This window comes from Lipophrys pholis (genome assembly GCF_963383615.2).
Source record: "Lipophrys pholis genome assembly, chromosome: 13".
Classification (NCBI taxonomy): Eukaryota; Metazoa; Chordata; class Actinopteri; order Blenniiformes; family Blenniidae; genus Lipophrys; species Lipophrys pholis.
The window spans coordinates 8,876,603-8,883,402 of NC_137632.1; positions in this window are offsets into that span (position 1 = coordinate 8,876,603).

Consider the following 6,800-nt stretch of genomic DNA (forward strand, 5'->3'; position numbering starts at 1 on the left):
AACTGTAATGAATGAAAAGTAAGAGTAAGCAGTCTCATTTCATGTGACTGCTTGCCATGTGCTCCTCCATCCCCGGTTTCTCCAGCGCCACAGTGTGATTAGCTGCAGCTGTTAGTCGATTCCAAGTATGGGAGGACAGAAAGGTCAGGCCGAACCTGCGCCTCCTCCTCAGATGAGGCAGCAAAGTTTCAAGGAAACCAAAACCACTTCTCTCTAATCTGCCTTCGATTATGAACGAAAAACATTGTTTCGTTCGACTTCGTCACCAGAAAGAATCGTCCTCAAACATCTGACAGAGTGGAAATTACATTTCAGAGTTTCGCACAGTGTATCTGTTCTACCTGTGCGCAAGACGGACAGATAATCTGTAAATCTCCAGGTTCCCTGTAATGCAGTGTGCTCGACAACTTGTTCGGGTTGTTAACAAAAACAAACAGGAGGGTTACTTCCTGGCTTTTGTTATTTACTTCCTCACCGTGGTCCCATTAGTGGGACGAGTCCCTTTTATTTATACAGACTGAAATCACACACTCGTCTCTGAGTGTTGCACAATGCAAAAAACAACAACCAACAACCTACACAGTCCAGTGTTGAGAAAATAAAAAAAAAGGTAAGTAAATCATCAAAGAAACACCACAGCCAGACAACAACTGTCTGTACAACTCACTGAAGCCACATTTATGACATCCAGACCGAAACACAGAACTCAATTAAAAAGTTTTCCAAAGGAGAAGGTGGATGTAAATACATAATATTACTCTTTTTCTTCTCTGTCTTTTGGCTGTTTCCTTCAGAGTCATCTGCCTCCGCTTTACCCGCATACCTTCACTCCATACATGAATCTTCTCTGTGGTCTTCCTGTCGTTCTCCTGCCAGGCAGCTTCATCTCCAACTCCCATTTTCTAGACTAATCTCAACCTTGTCTCCCTATAGCTTTCCCTCTATAGTGCTCAACCTTAGCTGTCTCTCTGATCTGTGCATTTTTAATCCCACGAAAACAGAACAATACAGGATTGTGATCAGAATTATAGAATAAAACATTCAAAAATCCACTTAGACAAGATACATTGTTGGTGACTTGTTTGTGGATTGAGGTTCTTAAGTCTGCACAGTCCACTCAGTCTTCATGACGATCCGTTTCATAACAATAACTTCAAGTCTCTGACAGACACGAACATCGCTCCTGCAATCAATGAATGGATGGACTAGGATAGATGTGTGTATTCTGCACAATGAAGTTGACCTTAATCTAAGTCAGGGACGTTGCCCTGCACCAACACACCTGAATCTAATGAATGTATCATCATGAAGCTCTTCAGACAGCCTGATAACAAGCCAATTATAATAATCAGCTGTGCTGAACAGAGGGCTCACTGAACCTGTGCCTATCCCCAATCTAAAATTCTTATTAAAGTTCAACTATTTGAACACGTGACATGAAACTCTTGTGCAGCAGCACTCACACCCAGTTTATCCAACTCAACCTTGTTGTCTGACGCCAATCGTTGCTGAGCATGAGTGAAAGGCAGGACAGGTCGCCAGTCCTTCCACAGGTCCAACACAGAGATATTTATAGTCTTTCACACAGACAGGCAATCTAAAGTCACCTTAATGCAACTGAATCAGATCAACTGGACTCGGTCATGTCTTTGACGATGCTCCACTCACTATCCAAGTGGCTTCTTCAGCTGGATAACGGGTGAAATGTCTTCCATGACCTGTTGACCTGTGTCAGTTGCTTTGAGGTGCTTAAAAATGAGAACATGCGTCGACAATTCAGAGAAAACAAATAATAGGGAACCCACCCATGCATAGTTCAAACATGCAAACCGCACGTAGAGAAGGTCTGAACAGCATGCGTCTTTTTAACGCGAGAGTATTGTCCTCCCCCACACCCCAGTGGCTCTCAACTGTTTTTCCTCGGATCCCTCTCGATGCCTCCAAGAAAAGCTGCAGAGCCTCTCGCCGATGTCTAAAAACAGGCAGACACACCCACTCTCATGAACATACAAAAGACAGAGCCTTCACAATCAGAGCAATGCTCTGTTTTCCAGGTCTGCTTTTGTGTCTAGAACGTGTCTTTCTTTGACGTGTACAAAGCCAATGTCAACAACCTCACATCACCACTGTAATCTGCCCCATCAAATACGTCCCCGGAACACAAACTGACCCAATTATCCAGCAATTTTCAGGTTTTAAAAAAAAAACCCAACAACAACTGGATTCCCTCTGAAATTTAATTGAAAGACGATTAAACACTTGGAGCTTTTTGTAGTTGCTGTTCCTTCCAGATAAAAGTGTAAAATATGTGATGGCTGTACTGCAGCGTGAGTCCCAGTGTGCACTTTCAAACCTTATTTATTTACTTTGCTCCCAGCTTCCACGACTTCCAGCGATCCTCTGGTATTCATGTTCATCCTGCCAGAGAGCTTGAGTATATGCAGTGACGCACGTGTACAGTTTCTCCCTCACGTACGCACAATTAGGAGGCTGCTAATCTCGCAGCGAGGGGAGGGGACCCAGAGGTCTCCGCGGAGGGTTCACAGGAATATTTCTGAGTGTTTTATCTGCCTTACAACACACTGAGGGCTCTTTGTTTACAGGCACTTGTGCCACTTCTTGGTTCATTTTACGCAACAGTTCTCGTGGCTTGATGCAGTGTCACTGACCTCATGAGTCAGAACTTCCTTTTTGTCATCAGACTTGAACTTCCTGTCTCATCCCTAACTAATCATTTTGATGAAATGTATTTTCACATTACCACAGTTATGCTTTTCCTTCCTTTCTGGGAAAAAAAAAAATTCTTCTATAGATTCTTGATAAAGTTTTCCTTCAGTGAACTTTGACTTTTGATAAGCAAGTCACTGATTCAAAGCGCACTGAATGTTTCACAATGAGTGACCCAAACCGAATGATCCCCACATCGCCGCCGAGCTCACTTTACACGCTCTCACACATGACAAACGTTGCAGAGTTATAAACGGAATCGGGCCCATATATCCGCCGCCGACATGTACAGTGAATACTCCGCTGGCAGACGTTGACAGGGTCAATTCAGCAGGGCTTAAGGGCCGAGTGGAAATACAGAGGGGGGTGGATTATGTTTGCAGCCATGGCTTCATATAGATTCCTCTCAGATGTGGTCAATACATCAAGGATTAGTGCAAGTTTCGACTGAACTCCAGTAATTGTCTCTCGGTTATGTAATTTCTCTCACACAACCATCTGCATTTGAGGGTTAAATGCACTCGTTAAATCCCGTGCCCGAGGGGTATTGGATCGAATGTTTAAACATTTACATCGAAGGTGTTTTAATGGACAAGAGAGAGAGCCTTGAGATCCTCCTGCCGTCCGCTTCAGAAACCTAAACTGTGTTTAAGATGTGAGTTTGATTGCGACTGGGAGCAATTACATGCCTGCAAGTGTAAAGAGCGCTTGTAAACACCTCGAGTTGCGTGTCATCTATAAAACATACTGCAGATGGTCACACGGTGTTCCTCAGAGGGTGATGCAAACGTAGGTCACGTCTGCAGCAGCAGGCAGGCTGACGACTGATCTGCTTGTGGCATGTATAGTACAGAGCCGCTCCAGAGACCAGCCCCCATGAGAAAGCTGATCGAGTGTCAAGCGTTGAGCCATATGGTCCACGTGTAGGAAAGTGTGCGTCAGGTGGACCTGTGCATGTACTGAGCAGCAAGTCGGCACATTGGAGTCGTCTCTCCTATCTAATGGGAGATAATGAGCGAGAGAGGGTGGGGGGTGGGGGTGGTGGGGGGGGGGGGGGGGGGGGGGTGCAGCAGAGGTTTTCCTTTTTTGGCTCGCCGACAGCTTGGCTTCTTGTTCTGCTGCTGCGTCACTTCACCACCACAAAGCCTTTTTCTCTCAGACGTCAGACACCTGTCTATTTTTTTTTGGGGAGGGGGGTTTATGAATAGCCGGCCGGCAGGAGGGTCTCCGGGGTTGAGTGCATCATCGTTATCGCCTCTCAGCATCACGGCATTAGCATAGGGTGCGAATGCATCATCAGTGTGCTTCGTCACCATTTAGTGGATGCGATGGTAATAAATATCCAACATTGAATTTTGTTCTTCTGAATCATTCTCATAAAACTTTTTGGTTTTATTATTTTCCTCTAAAGTAGGAGTTTATACGATTCTTTTGAATGTTTAAAGTAGACATGTATCCATGTTCTATGGAGCTAATCCCAGCCGACTCAGAGCTAATAGTGACCATATTTAAATTTTTGAAAAAAGAAGACATTCGGAAAAAGCAATAATAACAGCATCTTAAAAAAATTAAAAAAATTAAAAAAGAAGCCCTGGACTGGACAGTATATGAGAATATGTACAGGCAGGATGTTTCATCACCTCATTTACACTCCAGATAAGTCACCTGTTACCTCATAGCGACAGCTAATTAGGAGTCACCAGCGAACGTCATCTAAACTCAGCTCACCTCGTGTCTTAACTTGACTTGATGATAATACCTCTGGAGGAATTACATAGACAAGGATGGTTTATGGCCCCCTCCCAACGTCACACCAGCACTGAGCCCTCAGCTTACCTCAAGTGCTTCTTCAGGGACATGCACGTCTTCTAAACCATAGTCGAAGAATTAAATGGTGCGTTTATGAGTGGTATTTTCTCGTAGAGGATATTTCCACATTAATGATAATACATTAAGAATAATTCCATTAAACTATCACTACTATTAGAACAGTCTGGTACGAATCTGCCCTCTGTCATCTGGTGTAGTAGTTGTTTATGTTGGTTTTATTTGGATTCCTCCCGCAGTCCAAAACATGCATTTGAGAGCATTTACAGCCTCCTGCCATCTGAATTAGATAAAACAGTATTGAAGACGGATGGATGCAGAAAGACGACTCAAAACGTGTCGTCACTGCGCAACAAAGGAACCACAAAGTATAGAGAATGCAGAAGTCAAAGGACAAAGCCCGTCCTCAGTGAATACTCATATTTTGCATGTCTGTTTTGAGCTCTGACACTCTTTTCATTTCAGCTTGGCCTACTTCCCATGTGGCTTTCAGAGAGTTGTGGATAAGCACGAGCACAAGGAGCATTGTAGCCAAAACCCCTTCAACGCCGGGCTTATCGTCAAATGAATCACTTTAGTTAAATGCTTGTTTTTTGTAAGAACAATGAAGATGTCAAGCTGATATCTGGGTCAACGTACCAGCTGACGGCTCGTTTCACTGACTATGAAAGCCCGAGTGTTGAAATGTACACAATGAGAGGTAATACTTGTATGCACATTAAAAACACTTAAAACGTTGATTGTCAGAGTCTTTCAAACACCATATCTTCATTTAAAAAAAAGAAAAAAAAACATTTGACTGGAGATAGAGAATTATTGCATTTACTACAATGATATTAACTCAATTGCTGTGTCTCTACTTAAATAATCTTACATCAACAATAGATAGAGTGAGTTTGTGTGTTCACACAGTCAAAATAAGCCAAATTGCAGAGAGCTGTAAAAACCTGGTTGGTGTTCTTGAAAGTGGTCTGACGATTTGCTGTGAAATGATGGAAACTTCTTACGCTCATTGATTACTACACTGAACACATTGGCGGCAGGCGTGGGAGCCACTGGAGAGGCCACATGAAACACAATAATGATGCATTTTGAGACAATTTGAAGATTCATAGCTGGCAGATATTTTTGGTGAAACAGTGCTGAATGGATCAGATGTTGCTATTTCCAGGAAGCGCACGACTTAAAAAACACAAAAAAAAAAACATTTTCAAAGAAAAAACTCTTTCTTAACAGGAAGAAACCACAAAGCAGATTCAGTTTCAAAACTGAATTTATTTACTGTCTGACGGATAGTCACAGTGGGGAGCATACCATGACCTCAGTGCCACAAAAGAGAACCTGGAGGTTAGCTCTGATAGATAAATGTCCTTTGACTCCTACGTAGAGCAAGTATATCTTCTTTCACCTTCAGACTAAACCTACAGCAGCTTCGCTGAGAAAATGTCCCAGTGTGAACTGAGCAGGACCTCTTACTAAGCTTTACTGAACAACTGACCAGTGGAGGCTTTCGTTAGCCTCCTCAAATGAAACTAGACGTTGACTCAATAAAAGCAGAAGCTGAAAGCTGGACGCTCAGAAAGCACTCCTGTTGGACGAACTTCAAATGAGCCAGCGCTTTGAGTGTTCTCTAAGTGTTCTGCTGGAATAAATGAATGTGATTAACAGCACTTTAAAGTATGATGATGCAGGGCTGTTACAAACATTGTATGCTTGTTAATAGAGGATTTTATTTATTTTTATCTTCAATTTAACATGAAAACCAATTAATTTTATTGGATGAAACTGGAAAAATAAATCAAAGTGTGTAATATCTGCGGATTTAGTTTAGTCGAGATTACAGAGAAAAAAATTGTCTGCCTTTTAACAGGAAGAAGCACCAATAGATTCATGATCAGAGGTGGTGGCTCGCCAACGTTAGCGATCCTGCATGAAGGTACAGAGAAAGACGACAGAATGGAGCGAGAGGGCACCGAGTGATATGAAGGTACTGACCGGCCATAATGACATAAGAATGTATAGAATGTGAACAAATGAGAGCCGAGGCATTAAATAATGTCTCCCAGCAGTCTAAACAGTTAGCAGCTCCATGAGAAAATGATTCAGGTCGACTTGAACCAGTCCAACCTTTAAGCTTTGTCGAATAGGAAAAGTTTTAGGCCTCTTAAAAGTAGAGGCAGTGTTGGTCTCCATAACTGAAACGAGGAGCTGGCTCCACATGAAGGGAGTCTGATAACTAACAGCTC